A 23,942-nucleotide genomic window follows, 5' to 3' on the forward strand; every position below is an offset into this window, starting at 1 on the left:
ATATTGCCCCCATCCTTCTGCGCACTCTCTTCTACCAGGCCTTTCAGGAGGTTAGACACTGGACCAAGTGTCAGGCATGGCTCTGAGCCTGCATTCCTGCCGAGTCAGGGCCTTCCGTGTCCTTAGAGGGTCAGAGACAGGAAGACCATGCCAGCTTCTAGTGGGAAGCCAAGCTGTCCCCTTCTCACCTCCAGGGAGGTGGCCCTGGAGATAGAAGCCTGGACACTGACTGAGTCTTCTCAGGATTGTGCCCAGACAGATGAGCACTGGCCTCAGGCCACGCCCCGGCCTCAAGAGCAGAGGACTCCTAAGGTCTTTGGAGATCCCGGGGAGCAGTACAGTCCTGTGGTCAACCAAGAAGTGGTTGGGTAAATGATCATGGGGCCATTATCACCTCGGATGTCCAAGCGACAGTTGGCCATGGCCTCAGAATGCTGCAAAGAATAGCTGGATATGTACTCAAAGCCCTGTGGGGTGACCGGTTATGTGTGTGTGCGGTAGGACCTGAGCATGGAGGAGCTGCCACATGGGACACAGTATTCAGAGGTTGCTGGGGGCTGGGCTTCCACCCACATCATGACCCACTCACTCCATTTCTATAAGATGAGTGTTCGTTTGCAGTTCTAGGAAACTGCCTGCTCTGTATAGAGTCCTTGGGAAGGTGGGGGTGGGGGAGGTACAAAGAAGTGACTTGGTGGTGCTTGGTCACTAAGTCCCCTTTCCATTTTTATTTCTGAGCCACCAACTCTCAAGGGACCTTTGGGATGACAGGCCACACTTTGGTGGCACCACTAAATGTCTAGCAGTGACTGGCCAGACATGTAAATTACTCAAGACATCATCAGATGTCCCTTCGGAAGAGCCTTAGGTTCCTGAAGGTCTGGGAGAAGGGAGTCATCCAGCAGCCAGAAGGCAGGTGGGTGGCAGGCAGTGCGTGTCCTGGTGTGAACAAGACCAGGCCTGGGAAGACTGAAGACCTCGGGTCAGGGATCATCTCCTGAGGTCTTTGTGTTCCATGGTTTCATGTGTCTGGTTATACTCTAGGGAAGAAACAGATTCAGTGAACTTTCATAGAGGAGAAAACAGAGCCCGTGGGAGGCAGTGGGAGCCACTGCCTTGCGTATGTGGCTGCAGGGGTCTGTCTGCCTCCAGCACACAGGGGTCTGACTCCAGCACACAGGGCTCTGTCTCCAGAACACAGGGGTCTGACTCCAGCACACAGGGCTCTGTCTCCAGCATGTAGTTGCATCCAGCACTTACCTCCGTTGCACTGTTGTTGGTTTTGCTGAAACTGCTTAAGACCCAAGCACTTGGAAGTGAAGGTTGCTGGTTTGTCCCCTTCCCCTCCACTCTGGGCAGGGTGCCCAGAGCTGGGGCAGCTGAAGGACAGTTGCTGTCACAAGAGCAAAGGAAACGGAAGGATAGGATTCTTTCCTCACTCCCGTGTATGCAGAGATGGAGACACAGACTTTGCTTCTACCTACAGCAGCTCTTCTAGGCCCTGTAGATAGCAGCCCTGGTCTGAGATGGGCAGATCAGGGGAGCCCTCCAGTGAGTCTGGGCAAAGAAGCCAGGCCAGAGTGGCCCTGGTCTTTTCCATGTTGGGGAAAGCAGGCTTTTAGGCCAGGGTTGGTAAGATAAGGCGCCCCAGGGACAGTGCTTTCGTACTGTATGAGTAATTTTTGAACCTACCTCCATCCTGGGCCTTCCTCTTGGCTCCAAAGCCTTCCACTGAGCACTTGTCAGGAGTCAGACCCACTCCTCATGCACCGTGTCCTCATTCAGGCTCAGAGGGACACCTTCCATGTATGAGAAGAGATGACCGGTCACCTGGAAGTTTCCACCACCACCCCCAGCTTTTCCTCCTCATCTCCTCCTTTTCTTCCTCTTCCTTCTGTTTTGAGGCAAGAACTTACTGTGTAGAACTGGCTGTCCCGGAATTCACAGTGATCCTGCCTGTCTCTGCCTCCCAAGGACTGGGGATAAGGGTGCATGTGCCATGGTGGCTAACACCCCCAGATTTTCTTGTCCCTACCGTAGTGAGATATCCACCCCACCCTCACCTGTGGTACTGACCATGCCCATTGGGGCATGGGGACAGGTGCAGGCGTGACCTGGGGGACTAGGTCTGGGGTCCTGGATCCCAGCTTGCTCTCTAGCTTCTTGGTCGGAGACAGAGAGCATCTGGAGGCATCCTCGGGATGGGAACCTGTGGCAGTCATCTGTTTCTGGTTTAAGTGATTTCTCTCCAAATAAACACCCACCAGCCTATTGTTTCCCAGATTCTTATTTATCCAGGATACCCCGCTCCTAGTATGACTTTGGCAAAGTGGAGTCCAGAATGAAGAGATGACTCTCTGACCCATGCCCCCAGACTACCCCTGACCTGTCTCCATTCTCATTTGTTTATTTTCCTGTCCTTTTAAAATGCAGGGCACCTGCCACCTCCTCTAGGAAGCCCTCCATAGATCTCAGTTAGAAGAGGTCTAAAAGCCTTGCGTGGTTGAACCTTTCTTTTGCTATAGAGGGATCTCATTGCTTTACTCACCTAGTCCCAAGTCACACACACACATATGTCCCTCAGTAACCCATGGGGTGGGCAGAGAAACTAAGAATGATAATTACATTCCATTACAACGGCCATGTAGAATGCTGGAGATGGGCTATTCTGATGAGGATACGTGGAGATGCACTTGCATTTGCTTTATGACCGCTGGTTTCACGTCCGGGTGTGCAATGACCTGGAGACACTCATGCCTGTGCAGAAGGCAACAGTCTCTGGGATATCTAGGGCAGCAACACCTGAAATGTAAAAAATAGGTCTTGGCCACCGTCGCTTTGATACTGAGGGTAATGGAAGAGACAACCAAGCTGTGATGTCTGCAGGTTAATATAAGCGGAATGGAGGGCTATTTATCTTCTAGTTTGACTTTTGGACACAAGGTCTTGCTATGTCATTCTGGTTGGTTTGCAACAATCCTCCTGCCTCGGCTTCTTGAGTGCTGGGTTTACAAACATGTACATCACTTACTCGTGTCTGAAGTTTTTGCTTTGTTTTGTTGTGAGACAGGGTCTCACGTAGCCTAGGCTGGTCTCAAGCTCATTAGGCGGAAGCAGATGTCTTTGAACACCTGATTCTTCTGCCTCCATCTCCCAAATGCCAAGATTACAGGTGTGTGCCACCACAACCAGCATGGAATTTTATTTTCTGTAAATTCTACTTGGATAAGACTGATATGGCCACACATATGTACGGTGTGTATATATTCTGTATCGCCATGGGATAAATCTAAAAATAACTGCAAAAGGAGATTGCAGAGCAATACCATCATTGGCCGTAACGTCAATAAAATTATAAACCAAGATCATATGATTAATAGAGATGAACAAGTTCCAGCACCTGTGATGATCTTTGGGAAATGGAGCTGAGATGAGGCTTCTGGGCAATGATTTCTGGTTTGTGGAACAAGTATGCGCAAAGCATGCACACCCATGCACTCACACAACATCTGAAGGGGAATTACAGGGTGTTAACATTTTTAATTAGGTTGTCTTATTCATTTATTTTTTTCAGTGTTTAAATTGACCTCCCCTCCCAGTAAAGGCACCAACTCCTCCCTGCAAGGCAGGGCAGGGTCCTGGAGGAGGTGACCACTGAATGCTGAAGGAAGAGTGAGTGGGTGATGGCAGGTTTACCCAGTGCAGGGAGCTGGGGGAAGGGAGTGTGGAGTTTCCCAGGCGGCGTTGAAATGTATGATGAATGACTTGTGTTTATCAAGTGCCCTTTCTGCAGCACCTTCCCATCCTCTATGATTCCAGCATTTCTGTATTTGGGCTGTGTGCACAGTAAGCAGGGTCCTGGGAAAAAACTTCCTTGTGTAATTTTGTGGCTTTTATTTATTTTAAAGATTTAATCTTAATCATGTGTGTTGTCTGGCTTGGGGGTCATATATATTCATGCATATGCATACAGTGTCTGTAAACTCCAAAAACATCAGATTCTCTGGAGCTAGAGTTATAGGGAGTTGTGAGCCACCCAATGTGTGCTGGAAACCGAACTCTGGTCCTTTGGGAGAGCTCTTAGTCACTGAGCCATCAATATCTCCATCCCTAATGTGATACCTTTCAAAGCCCAGCCAGCCTAATGAGGCTTGGGGAAGCAGTAAGGGAAACAGAAGGAGTCCCACACTAAAATGAGGAAATAGCCATCGATACAGAGAAAATAGAATCCCCAAGAATACTGAGTTCAGCCATGTGCAAATCCATTTAAAAACTAACTGAAACAATAGTTTACTGGGAAAATGTAAATAATCAGTTTGATTCAGAAGAGCTAGAAACCCAAACAAACTGATAATTATGGGAGGAACCAAGTCCTCAAAAACCCCTAAAGCAGCCAAGTTGAGACAGTGTCTGTTGACCCTTCAAGGACCAGATAATGGGAATGTTATTGAAGTACCACTAGCCATACCAGGTCTTAGGGAAGGAGAGGTTCCAGACCATTCTGTGAAGTTAGTGCCACACTGATGATAAAGCTCAGGACAGCTGGCATGTGTCACCCATTCATAATAGCAAAATCAATGCTCATCTGTGAACACTGGTATAAAACATGTAAGCTAAATAATAAATAGAGGCGTGGAATACTGTACTTTATTTACTTACTATTGATTAAATGTTTAAAATGTTATTTATTTATATTTTATATGAGTGCCACCAGAAGAGGGCAGCAGATCCCATTGTAGATGGTTGTGAGCCACAATGTGGGTGCTAGGAATTGAACTCAGGACCTTTGGAAGAGCAGTCAGTGCTCTTAACCACTGAGCCATCTCTACAGCACCTTCTTGATTAATGTTTTTAAGATTTGTGTTATCTTATATATCTGAGTGTTTTGCCTGCTTGTCTGTGTCCTCATCATCTGCATACCTGGTACCCATGGAGATTAAGAGAGGGAATGCCCAAGACTTGAGTTATAGATGGTTGTGAATCACCAGGTGAGTGCTGGAAACCAAACTCAGGTCCTCTACAAGAGCAACATGTGTGCTTAACCCAAGAGCTGTTTCTCTAGCCCCTATTCTTGATCTTTTAAGACAGGATTTCATGTAGCCCAGGCTAACTCACTACACATCTCATGATAATCCTGAACCTCAGATCTTCCTGCTTCTACCTCTTGAGTGCTGGGATTATCAACACACGCCACCATACCCAGAACAGGGCCTAAAGAGCATTTGATAAATATTGATATATGTCTTTGGCTTTTAATTTGTGGTGTGTGTGTGTGTGTGTGTGTTACAGTCAACATTGTTCTACATCCTTTACCTCACACATTATATAATCTGTGCTGGGGAATGTTACACAAGTGTTTGTGTTTGAGACATGTGTGTCTGGGAGTCTTAGAGCTGCTGGGTGAGGGAGAGAGAGAGAGAGAAAAAGAGAGAGAGAAAACATACGCACACACACACACACACAGAGAGAGAGAGAGAGAGAGAGAGAGAGAGAGAGGAGAGAGAGAGAGAGAAGAGAGCATGGAGGGAGAAAAGGAGGGAAGGGAGAGAGAAAGAAATATCTGACCTGATGGCAACGGCGAGTTCTGAATTGAGAAGAGAATAATTTTCAACTCATATTCCTGAAACTGAAGAGTTTAATAATGGACAGGGGACAGAAATGAGCTAGATACAGTGGTGTGTCTAAAAGTGTCATCATGAAACACATTATAATAAGGTATGCTGAAAAACATTGTTAAAAGGTGAATGTGTGCCATGCTGTTGAAGATGCAGAGAAACTGGCAACTGTCTGTTATGGATGGAGTTTCTTTCCCACCTGGCCCCACAGTATAGCCCAAAATGAACACGCAGAGGCTTCTATTAATTATAAAACATTGGCCGGTGGCTCGGGCTTCTTACTGGCTAACTCCCCTTAATTAGTAGCCCACAACTACTAATCTATGTATTTCTACATGGCTTTATCTTACCAGAGAACTTCTGACATCCTATTTTCCCAACAGCTACATGCTCTCTCTCTCTCTCTCTCTCTCTCTCTCTCTCTTTCTCTCTCTCTCTCTCTCTCTCTCAGCTTCCCTGTTTGTTCCTCTATCCAGCATTCTCCTCATCTGGTAGCCCTGCCTATACTTTATGACTGGCTACTAGCCAATCAATGTTTTATTCATCAACCAACAAGAGAAACATGCAGAAGAACATCCCTCATCATCTCTTATTTTCTGTCTAAATAAAAAGAAACACTTTAACATTAACATAGTAAAATTACATATAACAAAATAATTTGCAAACTGCTTCAGGGACATTTGGCCATATATATTAGCACATAAGGGCTGCATAACCTTCAACCCAGGGTTTTCTAGAGCCAATCCAAGAAGTGTTTATTGCAGCTTCTTACATCAACATAGGGAAACAAACCAGGCGTAGATGCATGCAGACCTATAATCTTAGTACTTGTGGGCCCACACAGCAAGTTCAAGGCCAGTTAAAGTCACAGAAAGGGATGGAGGGACCACCTAAGTATCCAGCAACAAGGTTGGAATCCTGTAACATGCAGGGCTTGATTTAGTGGGACACTACTGAAAACTGAAGAAGTTGGCTGTAGAGATGTATGGCACGTGTTAACGAACAAAGCAAAGAAATGGCAGGAACGCGAAGGTGTAGGGGTAAGGGCACATCCATCCATATTTGGGGGAACTTAGAGAAAACTGCAGCAGGGACATTAACTATCTTTGTGTTCAGAAACGCAGCGGAGCCCTGGGAAGGCCAGGGCAGCATGCCCAATTCTGTTTCCATTGTGTAATTATCTTCCGTGGTCTCTTTCCACAACATGTTGTTTTCAGAATTTAAAAAGAATGTTTTAGAAGAAATCACTTGTGAAGGGAGAAAACTTTAAAATGCCTCACCCTGAGCTTCCTTCTTATTTTTTGAAGTGCCCGGGTTCAGACCCTGGACCTTATGTATTCCGGTCAAGCTCTCTGCCACCAAATGAAGTCCTGGCCCTGAACTTCCACTTTAAATTCCCCTTTTCTGTGAGCTCGTCTTGTCTTTCATTGGCAATGTCACGTCTGGAAGGGTCCAAAAGAGATTATCCCTCCTTTTATTTTGCCCCCAAGTAAACAAAACCTAGAGATGTGCCACGCTAAGTGCCCCAGAGTCCCTGGCTAATCTCTTCAGACGCCGGGCTCTCCTGCTGTTGTTTTAGGGAAGGGACTGAGGATGCTGTGCAAATCTCAAAAGCCTTATCCTTGGGTTTGTTTATCCTCTGCCATTGTATGCATTGAGTTTTATTTATCTATGTGGTCACGATGTGAACATGTGGGTCCCCAGGCACCTTCCTGGACATTTGTTCTTCATGGGCCAGGCAAGGGGCCCTTCAATAGGCATTTCAGTAACGTCTTCTCAGATGACTCTGAAGGAAGAGATCCCTGTGTGACCTCCCTTTACCGCAGCACTTCTGGCTTTACCCTGTATCCAGGCTGTAGCTCCCATCTCAATGAGGGGAAGCAGGGCGCTTCAGCTCACCAGTGGACAAGGAATAGAACCAGAATGGCTTGGGACTCCAGGATAGGGTTCCATATCTGTCTTCCTTCCTGCCGTCTACCCCGGCTCAGCTTGGATGGCTCACTGAGGTCATGTGTTGAGCGCCCATTGGCCTCTGGGGTGGTCTTTGCCCTGGGAGAGCTCTCCCCAGTGGCCCAGTGGGAAGATGATAACAAGCACAATGGGTCTAGGAGGGACCTGGCCAGCTAGGGCTTGGGGAGGAGCTGTTCACAGAGGACTGGGATCCCTGCCTGTCTATCCTGAGAGTGTTCTATTGTCCCTTTGCCACAGAGCTTGGAAGGAACAGTTTTTGGTGGTCAGGAATGGCAAGACACTGCAGGGTCACCTGGAAGCACCTCTTCCCGGGAACTGGTCGAGAATAGGAAGGCCTGGGAACGTAGCCTTTCAGCCTGAGCTCTCACCAACACCTTCTGCCCCAGGTAGGTGCCCTTGCCATCATGCCACAGCCCTAGCACCGGCCCCCCTCCCCAATCAACTTTGGGAAGTGTGGCCCTATGGTTGTCTCATAGCACTTGGGAAAGGTCCTTCGTAGATGTCTTTAACCATAGCCTGACTGGAGAGGGCCGTGGGCACCTGACCCCTCTGCACAGGGCTCAGGCTCCTGAGGCTGGAGGGAAAGTTGAGAGCTGTGGGTGGCTTGTCCTCTAATCATTGGCAGTGCCCTAGGCTGAGCTCCTGGCTGGGACTGCTGTGTGGAGGGTCTTGCCCAGCTGCTCTGGTATGGGAAGCAGACTCAAGATAGGCCCAGGCAATGCTCTTCCGAGCTCTCCCTGACTCTGAGAACTCTTTCCCCTGGAAAGGATTAAAGAAGATAGTATCTTCAGACTGCTGGAGCTGGAAGGGATCTTACTGAGCTAATCCAACTCAATCCCTCTTTACTTCTCGAGCATCAATTAGTATCAACAGTGAATCCAGATGCTGGCATTGAGTATCTCAGAGGAATCAGGTGTAATCTCGTCAAAACCACATGGGAGCTCTCTGTTTCAGCTACCTCCTTCTTGCTGGCCTCAGCCCAGCCTCTGTCCTGGGTACCTTTCCTCTTCTCTACCCTATGGTCATCTCAACCAACTCAATCTCCTTTGTCCGGTAGAATGTGTTAAGAAGCAGGTGAGCATTCAGGGCAGTACCCCCCCCCCATTTTAAGAGGTGAAAATGCAGATCGAAACTTGGAGAAAGGATGACGCAGCCCTGGAAGCAGGCAGGGAAACTGTAATGGGGTAAGCTCTCTCTTCTGAGAGCATCTAAGGCCTCTCTTTCACGAAGGAAAAGGCTACCTTGTATGGGCTGTTGGCTAAGAATACTGCGTTTATTGTTTGTTGTCTATTAAGGTCATCTTAGATCTAGTTCCTTTTCTGTGCAAAGTGCTCAGTGCGCCTGTAGCCCTTATGACTTCCTCTTCATTTCCCAGGAGAGCCCTCCAGGCCAGGTGGCCTTGGCTGCAGGCAGCACTTACTTCTGTCCCCTTTCAGGCGTCACCATACCACCCTGCTTCCTTACATCTATCTAGTTGGAAAGCAAATGTGACTGTTGTTGAATGCTCTGGGCTCTGTGGCCACCTGCCAGCCTTACCATCTTTGTGTGCCTCAGTCTCTACCTGTAAAATGGCAGGGCGGGGGAACAGTAGAACTCTAAGGTCACCGAGGACTAAGTAGATTAATACCTGTAGAGTATTAATTGGAGCGGGGTCTAGCATTCAGTAAGTGGATTTCACAGCTGTGCTCATCATCAGTGCCTCTTCTGTACCAATCCTATTCAGATGCTTGATTAACTTCACAAAAGCACCGAGTAGCCATCTTCTCCTAGGGTATACAATCATCCATGGCTCCCTTTGGCCTGTGCCCTAACCTGCCCTTGAAGGGTCTTGAAAGCAGAAACCGGCCGTATCATATTTACATTGTACACTATGAGGAAATAGTAATAATGACTATTGAGACAGCATTTTTACTCTCAAGTGGGGAGGAGTGTACTGAATTCCCAAGGAGTAGAAGTGTAGCAAGTCCCTACCCCGTCTTGAAGGTTTAATTCAAGCTCTTCCTCTAGAACACAGCCCTAATGTGAGCACAGCTGGCTGTGGGCTGCAGGCTCCACTGGATAAGGGTGGTTGGCTCTGGTTTCATATGGGTCTGTGGAACTGCAAGTGCAGTAGCCCTATTCTAGACTCCAGCCCTGAGCACATCAGAGTGAGGAGAGGTCAGCTGGCCACTGCCCAAAGCAGGCAAGGACTGCAACACTCTTTCAAATTCAGGCCAGCTAGCAGACATGAAGTCATTGTCCTTGGCTCCAATAGCTCTGGGCTGCTGGAGGTTGGCCTAGAGTGTACAGGATCAGCACCCTGGACAGAGCACACTGCACCTTTGCATGCTGCACCGTTTACCGTGCATCCCAATGGAGGAGAGGCTGCGCACCAGGGAGGCTTGGTGTTGTAGGGGGTAGGACAGGCCTGCATTTAAAAGCAAGTTCTTTTTCAAGTGCAGAGGTGTTGGTTAGCCATGACCATGAACTTCTCTAAGTCTCTATTTGCCCATCTGTAAAATGGAAAGAATAATTCACCTTGCAGAGAGTAGAGGCCACAGGAGGGGCAGCCAGCCAGTACCCTTGCACAGGACTAGCTTCATTTCAATTGGATCCTTAGACAAAGCTGTTCTGCAGCCTGCTCTATGTCCTGCAGCCTGCTCACTTTCCCTAGGTGCAATGTGTCTTGCAGGGTACGGGCTCCATTCCAAGATGACAGACGACCGTGGAGATTTAGACGGGGGCGAAGGAGGATCAGTCCAAAGCTTCCAAGATTCCTGGCAGGGTGAGAGGCAAGGAGGGAAGTGACACAGTTCTGTCTGATTTTCTGTGAGATTTTTCCACCAGGAGCCTCAGGCACTGCCAAGCTCCAGGCTCCAGGAAGCAAGGCTGTGGTGCCAGGGAGGGAGCAGACCAAGTTGCGCTGGCCCCCGCAGGGCAGGCTTCCCTCCTTAATGAACTCAACAACAGTATGCATGTGCTTGAGTTATGGGCTGTAGGCTGGGCACTGAGGCCAGAAGCATGTAAACCGGACATGATTCTGTCTTCCTAGGCCATATTTCTGCTGGAGAAGGGCAGGACATCCAGCAAGCAGCCAATCTTTACTGATTTTTGCATTGTTTATTCTTACTCTTTTAGAGACAGAGTCTCACTAAGTAGCCCAGGCTAGCCTCAAACCTGTGTCAATGTTCCTGCCTTAGCTTCCCAAGTGCCAGGATTAGAGGAGTATACCATGAGGCCTGGCAAAGCAGTGTAAATTCTAGATAAAATATGTTAGCGGGAGAAAAATGTAATATGGAAACAAACAAACAAACAAACAAATAAAAACCCAGAGAAAAAATGCCTCAGAGCTGTGTCATTAAGTAAGGCTTCCAGAGGGCTGAAGAGGACCTGAGTTTAGTTTCCAGAACTCATGCGAGGTGGCTTACAGCCACCTGTCACTCCAGCTCCAGGGGATCTGATGCCTTTGGCCTCCACAGACATCTGTACTCATGTGTACACACTCACCTTTACATACTTTTAAAACTTAAAAAACTTAAAATTAAAACATCATTTAAAAAAATAGGATCCGCAAGGCTGATCTTACCAAAACTTTACCACTTGAGACCCAAACTACTCACCTTGGGAGTCCCTGGTGGGTCTCAGGACTCAGAATCAAGAGAACTTAGGGCAAGATCTAGAAACCCCTCTAAACCCAGCCCAGACAATGCTGTGCATTTGCTCCAATATTTCCATGGCTCCCCATGACTTACACCATGAAGCATGAGCCAGCCAGGCTGTCTTGGACGTCATGGTTTGTCCAGTTTGCCTTTGGTTCAGCAGACCTCTTTCTCTCTATGCCTGTAGACAAGCCTGTCTTTTTTTTTGAGTAATTTATTCTCCACCTTCCTCCTCCTCTCCACATTTGTTCTTCTCTGTGCTGCTTTAGAAGCCCTTTCTGCCCCGTGGTCCCTGAGACTATAGCTTCAGCATTTTTCTTGCTTAGTCCTGGGTTTGGCTTAGACGTTCTGTCTGATCTGCTGCCTGGTACATGTTGAGGCCTTGGCCTGGGCTCTTCCATCTCCAGCAGGTGTTGGCTCAGTAAATGCTGGCTGATCTGTGTCCATGCTTAAAGGTCCCCATGACAGCAGGACAAGCAAGGTGAGCTTGCAGTCTTGAATGCCAAAGGCAGGAGAGAAATGTGAACAGAAAACAGGAAGGGAAATGGAGACGGAAGAGGAAAAAAAATCTCTTACTTAGAAGTCGCAGGCAGGAAGCTGGGACTCTCTTCTCCAGAAATAGCTACTACTCCCTTCAGCAATCCAGGATGGTATTTCTCTGGGTTTAATTAGAATGCCTCTAGCTTTAGGCAGTGTGTGTTTTCTCTGGTTCCATCTTCGGGTTTGAGCAGGTTTTCTGACCCTCAAGCCAAGGAAAGGCAAATCAGGAGTCTGGCCCCTGAGCTGGGGCTTGCTTCTAGCTGAGGTCCCTGACCTTTGCCAGAGTCATATGGGAACAGGAGGACTAAGGTGTGGGTACGACCACAATTCCTGGAGGTTCTATCACTAGGTCTGTAGGCAGAGAGGCCCCAGTACCGTGCGTGTGATTCTCATGACCCTCGTGAATTCCTGCTGTCTGATGCTCCATGGGCCCCGTGACGCCGTACAAACCAGACCAGCATCTTCAGCCATCTGGCTTCCACCACCCATCGCTGGAGCAGCTTGCTCTTAGCAGGCAGCTGCTCTTGGAGCACCCCTGAGGCAGTCAGCATGGCTTCTGGCCTATTTAGACAGATGGAGCCAGAGCCCAGGCATGGGCTTCACCCTGGCCTTCATCTCATCTGAGGGTGGCACATTTCCATCTAGGGACCTGAACTCCCCAGGGAGCTTGAACACAATCTGGACCCACAACTGCCTTCCTCCCCTGCCTCCCTCTCAGCTTTTGTGCATTCAGTGGTCTGCTCTTGGAATGTCATACCATGGTTGGATGCTTTTATGCCCTTAAGGGTATGTGGCTAAGGGTATGTGGCTGCCCTATTGATTCAGAGATCACATGGCAGCGGGAGATACTGTCTTGAATTGTTGGGGGTGGTTTAAAATTCCTGTGCTTGTAGAGTCTGAGCAGAGTTCCTGGCAGCTAGCAAGCTGTCAACTCATGGGTACTAAACTGTCTATCTTTAGGGTCACCTTTGGCCAGCCCAGCCTCCATGCATCCTTTCTGGATACTAGGGAGAATCAAATCTTTCTCTCTGTGGCTCCACACCTTGAAGCCCCCTTTGTCCCATGTCCTTTTAGGGAACTGCATGCTTGGACTATAGGTTCTTAAGTTCAGGAGCCAGGTCAGGGCTGAATTGGTGATTCTTTTTTTTTTTTTTTAAATGGTTTATTTATTTGCATTGGTGCATTTGTTTAAGGGCATTGGATGCCCTGGAACTGGAATTACAGACAGTCATGAGCCACCATGTGGGTGCTGGGAATCGAACTCAGGTCCTCTGGAAGAGCAGCCAGTGCTCTTACCTGCTGACCACCTCTCCAGCCCCCTGAACTGGTGCTTCTATGAGTGCAAGCTGTGCAGCTGGGAGAGAGATACCATGGCTAGGAGAACCAGACTGATGACCATACTACCTACTTCAATGTCTATGCTTAGACAAGGGGGCGGGCCTCAGGGGGACCTTCCTCCTCCTTCCGTGGACTTGACCTCCATAGGGCAAAATTTAAAGCATGGTCCAGTGGTATTGGCATCATTTGGGGCTTGTTAAGAGATACTGCCTCCAAGATCTGCCATCCCAGAACCAGTAGTGGTTCAATGTATACCTCATCATATATTCAAACAATGACAAGGAGAAAACTGACCAGTGAGTCCCTTGTGCTGCTTCTGTGGCCACCCACCTCCCCTCCCTGAAGGCAAACTGCCAGCAGTTTCTTGTGTACTCTCCAAGAGAAAATGGGGAGTGCACCCCAGAGAGGTACATACAGGGCATAGCATTCTCTATATGCTGTCTGGATTATGTTTTGCCCCCCTAGACCATACAGCTATTACTCTTAAACCTGGAAGCCTACTTATGGGGTTCAGACTCCCCTAACTTGACTTGGTATGCTTACTAACGGTCCTTCCACACATGGCTGGCCTTTGCCCCTCAATTCAGTGCTTATTGTGGCACAGATCGGGTGTTTGATAAGGCAAGTTCCATGTGGACTGCAGGGAGCTGTAAAAAGCTGGTTGAGTCTGCGTGGGACTAGGGTGCAGCCTTTGGCTACAGAACCTTGGATGGTCAGAGCTCATCCTGGCTGCAGATGGTGATGGAGTGGGGTCAGGAACATCCCATCTGACTCCTTACTTGGTTGCTTTGGGCACCTCTCTGTGGGCAGCCTTTATCCTTCTGGAGCAGGGGCTGATTCTAGGATCAGGCCCTACTCCACTGCATTGCGTGATTCCCTCTCATTTCTATGCCCTTCCCACCCCCTAGACTCATGCTGAAGCATTAATGAGTTAGACGCCGAGGAGAGAACCATACCCCTGTTGATAAGGAATGGAGCAGCTGCCCAGTCTCATTGCTGACTGAAAGTGTAGCCCAGACTTGTTGCTATGGAGACGAGAATCACAGGGATAACACAGTGTCGTGCTGGAGGCTCAGCTTCACCCAGTTGTGAATGCATTTGTTCTACTACCCTCAGACGGGAGGTGTACCGTACCACATAATCGAGACAGAAACCTCCGTGAACAGGTTCCAGGAAAGCCCCAAGGGACAGGGTAGGCAGGGGCTGTCTAGCCTGAGATGGAAAGTCTATGGCAATACAGGCCAGCAGCTGTCAAAGAAGCAGCTTAGATGTTTGTAAGGTCCCTTCCAGGCCACATGCTCTAGGTTGGACATCACAAGGCCCAGCAAGTCCCTCTGCTGCGTTTCCTGACTTCAACAAATATTTGCAAAGCACCCAGCCCTCCCCAGACAGTAGAGACAGTGATGAGCAACAGGGGCTCAGGCTGTGTCCTTAAGGAATCTGCTGTTCCCTGGGGTGGCCAGCCATGTGAAAGGTCAACTTGTAAGTAATCATACAGTATATATACTAGGTCCTAACACAGTAAACCGCACATCACTGAATGTGCTGGACAGGGTGTAGGTGGCTCAGTTGGTTCTTTTAGTCTTCACGGCTGCCCAATGGGGAATGTGATATTAATGCATCCATTTTGTAGGTTAGGAAACTGAGGCACAGAGCAGTTAATAAACCTACTTAAAATCATGGGGCTAATACATAGCAGAGGTTGGACCCAAGGAAGCCAACCCTAGGGGCCCACAATTACATGCTGCACGGTATCTGCCCCCTAAGGTGCCCTGGGGTAGGGCTATAGGCATAGTGCATCACCTGATTCTGCCCACCCCCAGGGAAGTAAATGTTGAACTGAGTTTTGTAGCAAAATGAGTTAGATGGGAGAAGGGAACATCTGGGCCAAGGCTCTGGGGCTGGGGTAGGGGATCCACAATTATACATTTGAGGAGAACCTGGGAGACAATGGATTGAAGGGAGTTCAGCTAAACGAAAGCCAGAGTGTCAGGCAGAGCCATCCATAGCAGACACTTGTTGACCAGAATAAGGAAAGCAACCAAATGTCTTTATACAGGGTTCCCTCACCACCTTATTCGGGAAAACTCCTAAACACTCCAGATTGAGCTCAGTGGCCCTTGTCTGCAAGCTGTGTACTGTGGCAGACTTCTCCCACGCTGTAACTGCCACTTAGCAAGATCTGTCTCAAGACTCTCCTGGAATGAGCTTGGGAAGGGAAAGAACATGCTTGACTTTTCTTAGCATTATATGGGGGCAGAACTCAGGGACGAGTGGTTGTTGTAGGGGTAGAGTGGACATAGGAGCCTCCAAAGCCTTTGAGAGCGGGGGTCAGCCATCTGTGAGACCCAAAGCATGTTAAGAGGGGCTCCTGGCGGAAGTAAGAAAGGTGGCTTGATCAGACTTGATCTTCCTGAGTGGACAGCTGACCAGAGCCACCAGGGCCCGCACACAGACCCCTTCCCCATTGACAAATTGCAGTTAAAACTGTCAGAGTACCTGAGGGACAGCAAGGGGTTTGGTGAAGGAAAGCCAGCAATGCCTGTGCCTAGAAAAAGCAAGGCTTCCCTTCGAAATAGTGCCTACAGTAAGGCATGCTCATTTAGTTTTTGTTTTTTAACCAAGCTTTCCAGCCTCTTCACCATAGAAAAGCACCCAGGAGGGAGCCACGTATGGAGGCCGAGGGCCACCTACAGCATGCAACACTCAATCTAATAGGTATGCTAATCTAGACGATTCATTAAAAGACCTGACACCATGAGCAGCATGTAGAACTTCCTCACTAAACACCAACTGACATTCCTACCATGGTACAAGGGACACAAGTGACTACACGTTTGAACCTCTCATAAGCTCCGGCAGAGGCAGAGGGAAGCTGCCACAGAACCTGCCAGGCTGCCTGGCACTGTCCATGGTTCTGAGATCTACTGATGCTCTCAGCTTTGGCCAGCTGCTCACACACCTCTTAGCAAACTGGAACTGCCAGGTGCATTCACCCTACACTTAGAAGCCTCCGCAAGAAGGCCGGCTTCATCTTTAGAATAGGATAGCAAAGAGGGAAGCTAACATTGGTGGCTCCCACGGTTTATGAAAACTGTGCACTCTCTTCTTAACTAGCCTTTGTAATCACCTTAGACCTGTCAGGACAGACAGTGAATTCCATTTCGTAGGAGGTCTGACTATTAAGAGGTTAGATAGTGCTAGGTGGTGGTGGCACATGCCTTTAATCCCAGAACTCAGGAGGCAAGAGGCAGGCAGATCTTTGTGAGTTTGAGACCAGCCTAGTCTACAGAGCTACACACAGAGAGAAAACCTGTCTTGGAAAACCACCACCAACAACAACAAAGAGGTTAGATGGCAATTAGTAAATAATGGAGTCAGAATCACATCCAACCTCTTGATTCAGAACTATGTTATCCCCCTACTCCATACTATAAGTTGGGAAGGAGACTTGGGAACCAACAACATGACTGGGCAGGTAAGAACACAGGACTCAGATGCAGCCTGCATAAAAGTGCAAACTGTTTATAGTTATGTTTTCTATCTCTGAGTATGGTTTAGGGTGAAAGATCATCTTTCATTGAATCTTCTACATGCTGGTCATTGTAGGGACAGTTGGGAAAGCCCAAGGGGGAAAATGGCTCCTGCTATTTGAACTCTCATAGATATATTAAAAACAAACAAACAAACAAAACAACTAGCTGCTTGTGTTCATGGAAGAAAGAGAGGTCTGCATTAGGTAACAGTAGGAAAAGCCACTTGTGTAGAGAGTACAGACAAGGCCTGGCATCTGAATTAAGGCTCGAGACAGCGGTTTGGGAGCTAGACCTAGGCACAGTATGTTATAATGACATGAAGCTCCTCACTCAGCCAGAAGTAGATGTTTTGTAGAGTGGGGCAGACAGCTCTAGGACATGTGGTGGGGAGCAGAAGGCAGGTGTGATACCCTATGAGGAAGTCAGAGGTGAGAAGCCTCTGAGATTATGGGGAAATGTCAGAGCTTGGAGATCTCAGGAAGAGATGCAAACCTCTACCCTATCAGCTGTCAGAGCCAGCGGGATGGAGCAGAAACGGAACATGGGAATATAAAAGGACCTGTGTCCTGAGATACCCGCCCCCAACAAGATTTAAAGGTCACAGGGTTACCATCACCAAATCTATGAATCTCAACTCTCATTTAGGGTGAGTCAGGAAATGTATCCACAATCCCTTAGCTATATGCAGGCAACTCTAGGACTCTTGCAGTGGCCCTTCATCTGTTCTGCACACAGAAGCTGGCTCTCAGTAAGGCCAGGAATGTTTATGTTCTCCAAACCCCTTTCAGATGGTGCAAAGACCCTTACCTGCTCCACAAGGCTGTGAGGCCACTGAGAGTCTAAAATAGGGTACCAGGAAACCAGGTTCTCACCACATATCCTCCCATTTCCAGGCGTAGGCGCACATCTGAACCTGTGGGACTCAGCTTCGTCACACTGAACACTGAGCGCACTGACCTTGACCCTAAAGCGCTAGGAGATGGAGGACAGTTTGGAGCAGGGACAGGCTCAGCTCAGGATAAGATTCATGGCCAGCTGACAAGGCAGGAGTGGAGGGCTATGGAGCAGAGCCCCTAGTCCCTGTAATTCCCCTACCTGCTCTGCTCCTACAGGCAATGGGAGTGAGCTGACGCTACCAAGCTGGCTGCCTGGAAAGGTGATGGGAGAGAAGAGGAAATCCAAGGGCTAGAGGGATTCACATGGCTGGAACTGGAAACTCAGAAACTTGTTTGTTTACGTCTTGAACCAGGGGAGATAATCTTTCCTGCTGTTAGGGGGGAAAAAAGGTGATCATTATGGAAAAGGCAGAGAAGACCAGGATGTGGTGCTGGGCAGGCAGGAGCTGGGGCTTTGTGCACCCTGGTGGTAGTGGTGCAAGTGTGTTGTGTGTGTGTGCATGTGCATGTCTGTGTGTGTGTGTCTCTGTGTGTATACATGTGCATGTCTGTGTGTGTGTGTCTCTGTGTGTATACATGTGCATGTCTGTGTGTGTACATGTGTGTCTGTGTGCATGTGTGTGTGCATGTATGTGTATGTGTATGTGTGTGTCTGTGCCTGTGTGTGTGTGTGTGTGTGTGTGTGTGCCTGTGTGTGTGTGTGTGTGTGTGTGTGTGTGTGTGTGTGTGTTGGCTGCCCATTTCTCCTGACTTGTGACTACAGTGATTCTCATGTAAGCCTACCCGCTTCCCTTATGGGCACATTCCTGCTGATTCACTGGGTAAGGGGAAGGTGACAGTGGCTGGACTCTGAGCAGTGCTGGGTAGCACAGCTGGATGGTGGTGGGGCCCAGCTTACACCCCTGGCTCTGCCCACCATGCTTACACTGAATCACCTTGAAAGTCTGGGAAAGCTCAGTCCTTGGAGTGGGACTTGGACAAGGTCTTCCTCTTCTGCCATCTCTGTCAGAACTGCCAGCCCGGTCGAGGGTAATGAAACCGCTGGTCTTGAGGACCAGCTCTGCCTCTCACTAGGCCTGTGACCTTGGCTGACCTGTTTAAGTTCACTAGGCTTTGATACTTTTCTTCCTGGGATGGCTGCTTCTGGTGCTCTAGGGTGCTTGTGAGTGTTAAATGAAGTTTTGCTGTAATGGAAATGATTGGCCCAGAGCTAATTCTCAGTAAATGTTAGCAACCAATAAGTTGGCCCCTCCACAGAACTCCTTAGACCATCTTTTCAAAATAAAAGATTGACTTTATTTCTAATCATATGTACTTGTGTGTGCTTCTGTATGTGCACATGAGTTCAAAGGCCCATAGAGGTTAGAAGAGGGTGATGGATGGTGTTGTGAGGTGCCCAACATGGATTCTGGGATTTGAACTCTAGTTCTCTAGAAGGGCAGCCAATGTTCTTAACCCCGAGCCACCTCTCCAGCTTCCCTTCCTCCCCCAGACCATCTCTTTCCTGGGATCACTCCTGGACTTGGCCTTCTACTGTCTGTCTGGATCATCTGGAACCAAGAACAGAGAGCCAGCATGGCTTATTAGGACAGCAGAAAGTCTGGATGCCTGGGAGGAAGGGAGGAATGGAGGGCAGAGTCAAAGGTAAAGCTAATTCTTTTGACACTGCCCCTGAGTTGCTGATGCTGGCTCAGGATTAGAAGACCCAACACAGCAGAACATCCTGCTTTTGACAATGGATGGGAAGATAGTAAAGCATGGACAGGAAGGAGCTAGTCCCTCTCTATTGAGACAAGGTGTGCCACCATGGAGGGGACCTGCCACACAGACCAGCATTCTTATCCGGTCTCTTCCCCACCTCCCACCCCAGCTCAAATCAAGAGTGTAATTTGGTTTTTGTTCATGGAAAGAGCAGAGACAATGGCTGCCCAATGACTGTCCTGTCCCCAAATAGAATGAGTGGCAGGAAGGAGCCTATGGATGGCCCAGTAGGGCTCCTCAGTACCATCTCAGGAAGCCGATGACATGAAGGTGGCCCTGGATAGTCCTGAGGGATGATGTAGCTCTCAACATTGTACAAGGGAATGTATGAACCATCATCCTCCATCATCACAATAACCCTGTGACACGGTGCTGCCCTTAGGCCAACCTTCCAGGTGCTGAATCAGGCTCAGAGAGTAAGGGATGGTCGCTAGGGTAGATGCAGAGTTTAAATGCAATGTCTTGGCTTCAGGTAGCCACGTTCTCTCCACTCCCTTGAACAGTTCTTCTGTTCTGCTTGTCTTCTGCTATGAAATTATTGTCCATCATACCCCCTGAACATGGGTCTCAGTTAGAAGGGCTGGGCAGTCTAAGGGACCTCTGACAGTGAAACCAGGATGTATCCCTGGTGCACGAAAGGACTTTGGGAGCCCATTCCCCATGGAGGGATACTCCCTTAACCTAGAGACAGGAGGGACCCTACTCCAAATGACTTGACAGATTTTGTTCACCCCTCCTGGAAGGTATCACCCTCCCTGTGGAGTGGGGGGGAGGGGTGGGAGGGGGTGGGGGTCATGAGAGGGAGGGAAGGAGGAAGAGGGAACTGGGATCGATATATAAAATAAGAAAAAAATAATAAAAAAAGAAATTATTTCCCAAAGAGTCATGGTCCCCAATACCTGCTACTCTAGGCATGCGCCAGGTTAGTGCCCCAGCCATCTGTATCTCTAGAACCCTCAGGTTTCAAGCTCCATTCTTAATGAATGGCTCATGCTTGGATCTCCAAAGAGCTAACCCTTTAGCTTTCTTCACCCCTCCTTCACAGCCAAGAGCCACCTGGATAAGGGGATGATGGGGCATTGCCTTTTGGGGTTATTATAAAGATGAAGTCTAGGATGGAGCACCGTATGGAGAAAGGCTGGGTGCTGCTTTAGGTTTCCATGGCAACAGCCTCCTCACTGCCTCTGCCTGCTGCCTGGGAGCCTGGGTGACAAGGTGGGAGAGGTAAACTATTCTTCTCTCTTTCCTTCCCTCACCTGCCCTGCAGGCCAGCCAGATGGAACTGACATGCCTAGGCCAATAGTAATCCTCTCTCCAACTCCTAAAGGCTGTGAACTCCCTCAGGAGGATGCCATGTTTGTACCTCCAGGGTCTGCATGGGGCCTGGCAAGAGTAGATGTTTGATGAAATAGATTTGTTTTGTGTGGTTTTTTACTTTAATTTTCTGTGTATGAGTGCTATGTTTGTATTGTATGTCAATGCAACACGTGTGTCTGATGCTCATGGGGACCAGAAGAAAGGCTGACCAACCCCTGAAACTGGAGTTATAGATGCTTGTGAGCTTCTGTGTGGATCCTCTGGGGGAATAACAAGTCTTCTCAACCCCTGAATCATCTCTTCAGCCCCAGACCCATCTTGTTGGATGGATTGATGAGCAACCAAGTGATCCATTCCACATTCTAGCTATCAGTTTATTTGAACTTCAAAAATGCTACATTCACTCTCCTCCATGGGTCTTTGCCAATATAGCTCCCTCTGCCCACCCTTCCTACAGTGCTAACTCCTACACCTTCACACCTCAGCTTGGAGGCCACCTTGTCAAAAGTCAAAGCATTTCCACTTTAAAGACACCAGCGCTGGGTGGTAGTGGTGCATAACTTTAATCCCAGCACTCAGGAGGTAGAAAAAGGTGGATCTCTGTGAGTTCGAGGCCAGCCTGGTCTACAGAGCTAGTTCTAGGACAGGTTCCAAAGCTACACAGAGAAACCCAGTCTTGAAAAACAAAAAGCAAACACAACAACAACAAAAAGGCATCAGCAAGGATCTACAGAGATGTCTCGAGGTGGTTCACATGGCCTGTAACTCCCACTTCAGGGGATCTGATGTTTTCTATGGGTGCCGGCACTCATATGCACATTATGCTCTCCGTAATTAATGTCTCCCATAACTAAAAGAGAAATCTTTAAAAATGAATAAGTAAAAGGCACCAAGAGATGAAAAGGCAAGCGATAGAGTGATGCAAAACACCCCAGATAAAGGCTGTTTGTCTGAGCCCGTAAGATGACCTCTCCACCACATCTGTTCTTTCAAAGCAAACCTGTAGCTAAGTGGACCTTCCTTGCAGAACTGCCCCAGGTGGGAAGTGTCTCTTCGTGTGTGTGTGTGTGTGTGTGTGTGTGTGTGTGTGTGTGTGTGTGTGTGTGAGATCATGGGGTGGGGGAGATGTATGTATTTGTGTGTGTGGGAGGGTCCCCTTCCAGTACCTTCTGCTTTAGCATGGGCTCCCCCAAGTGGCCATCATCAGAACTTGTAGCTTCCTACAGAAGTGGATGGTTCACATGGCTGCTCCTCTTACCCTGGGGGATGCCATGCTGTCACTTTGACGTTCAGGCTTATGACAGAAGTGCATTGTGTTCAGTGTCAACTATGACAGGTTAGTCAGTGACCTTGAGTAGACACCTCAGTAGAATTGAGAGGAGAGCAGTGTGGGCTCTCACTAGAAACTAGGGTAGAATGTGAACTTTTGTTTTCCTTTTATTCTCAAGGTGAATCTCATGGTGTCCTCAGCCCTCACTAAAAGAGTATTTTCAAATGATACTTTTTTTATTTATTCTTTGAAAATTTGTATACACTGTATCTTAATCATTTACATCCCAAATCCCCTTTCCCACTCCCTCTGAGACCCTTAAAATCTTCCTTCTTTGCCTTGATATCTCCCCTTCTCAAATTTATTTATTCTTACTTTGTGTGCATTGGTGTTTTGCTATGGGTGTCAGGTCCCCTGGAACTGAAATGACAGTTATGAGCTGCCATGTAGGTGCTGGAAATTGAACCCCCCTTTTTAAAAACCAAGTCTGATATCTGATCAGTGCTTTCTGCATATGCATGGATGTGGGATAGTGCATGGGCAGCCTACCAGCAGCCACACCTCTGAGGAAAGATGACATCCTCTCTTCCAGCAGCCATCAGTTGCCAATAGCTCTTCAGTTAGGCGTGAGTCCCGTCATGCTGGAATGTGGATTAGCTTGATCTTATTCGAGTATTATGCAAGCAGCCATAGCTGCTGTGTGTTGACGAGTACTTTGGTCATGTCATGTGCAGAAGACACCGCTCTCCATCCTCTGGCTCTTAGCTTTTCCCATCCCATCTTCTGCAATGTTCCCTGCACCTTGAGTGGGTTGATATAAATGCCCCATTTAGGGCTCAGCGATCAGCAGTCACTTATTATCAGCACACTGGACAGCTGTAAGAGACTACACTCACTGCCTGCTGCCCACAGCAAAGAGAAGCCTGAAGGTTGAGAGCACCATTAACTCATGACCCACCGCCACTTTTGCTAGTTAACCCAGTCCTTGGATCACCTCATCTCCGCTCTCTTTCCCCCTACATCCCCTCTCCCATCCTTCCCAGCCCCGCAGGACTTCACATCCGCTTCTCCTATTACAGAGTTTATGCGATGCTTCACAAGTCCTAGGCTTTGCTTTGGAGGACCCACAAATCTCAACTGTCTCATCTCCCAACAGCCCTGTGAAATGTGTCAGTTGCTGTCACCGTCTTCCTTTGACAGCTGAGGAAACCTAGGCATGGAGACCTCTAATACCTTCCTTATTCAACATGGGGTAATTGTCAGAGCTGAGCTCTGGTGTCACAAAACCCACAACAGTGCATGCACCCCAACTCCTCAGCCTCCCTTACCTCCTGGGTACCGGGGATCCTGCAGCAGCCCCTTAGAGCAGCTGTTTCTCCCCAACACTGTCCTGTGGTGGAGGAGAGCCATGTTTCTCTCTCTTCCTCTTAACTCCCATGCTCTTCTCTGTCCCCTCTGAAGCTCTGTCTGGGTCGTGATGCCTCTCCGTTAGGCAGTTATCAGCCGTCCCCCAGTTGCTGGCTTCTCTTGGACCTTCTCTGTCCTTTCTTCTTTCTCTGTACCCTACTTCAGTGATCTGGTGCCCCCCTCCCCCAGAGCTGCTTATGCCGGTGCCTTTTGTCTCCTGCTGATGTCTCCAGCCTGACTTCTGGGCCCACACCCACAGCTCCTTACCATGCCTAACCAAACCATTGTACTCCTTTCTCTTCTTACCTTTCCAGTGACAGAAGATCCATTTCATTTATTTATTTCAATCTCTTGGGCTAAACACTTTGCATCTGGGGCTCGGCAACACTGAGTGGGTGCGGGCCTGGGTAGGTGCTGGTCTGCTTGGTTCCAAGACGAGGTAAGACAGGGAGTTTACAGCTAGGGAGACCACTCAGTCAGTGAAGTGCTTGCTTCAAAAGCATGGGGACCCACATTTAGCCCTCAGAACCTACATGAAAGCTTCAGGTGTGGTTGGCATCCCAGCACCGGAGAGGCAGAAACAGGAAATCCCTGGGATGTGCTGGATAGCCAGGCTAGTCCAGTTGGTGAGCTCTAAGCCAATGAGAGACTCT

The 23,942-nt window shown here is 48.6% G+C and overlaps 1 protein-coding gene across 1 annotated transcript in view; it reads left to right on the forward strand.

The window, feature by feature from the left end:
- Window positions 1–7,820: 7,820 nt before the first annotated feature.
- Tmem63c (transmembrane protein 63C) overlaps window positions 7,821–23,942 on the forward strand; it is a 52,370-nt gene continuing 36,248 nt past the window's right edge. Inside the window, exon 1 of the mRNA XM_051196102.1 lies at window positions 7,821–7,972. The gene's annotated coding sequence lies outside the window, so the exon portion shown is untranslated. The remainder of the gene's footprint in view (window positions 7,973–23,942) is intronic.

This window comes from Phodopus roborovskii, unplaced genomic scaffold (genome assembly GCF_943737965.1).
Source record: "Phodopus roborovskii unplaced genomic scaffold, PHOROB, whole genome shotgun sequence".
Lineage (NCBI taxonomy): Eukaryota > Metazoa > Chordata > Mammalia > Rodentia > Cricetidae > Phodopus > Phodopus roborovskii.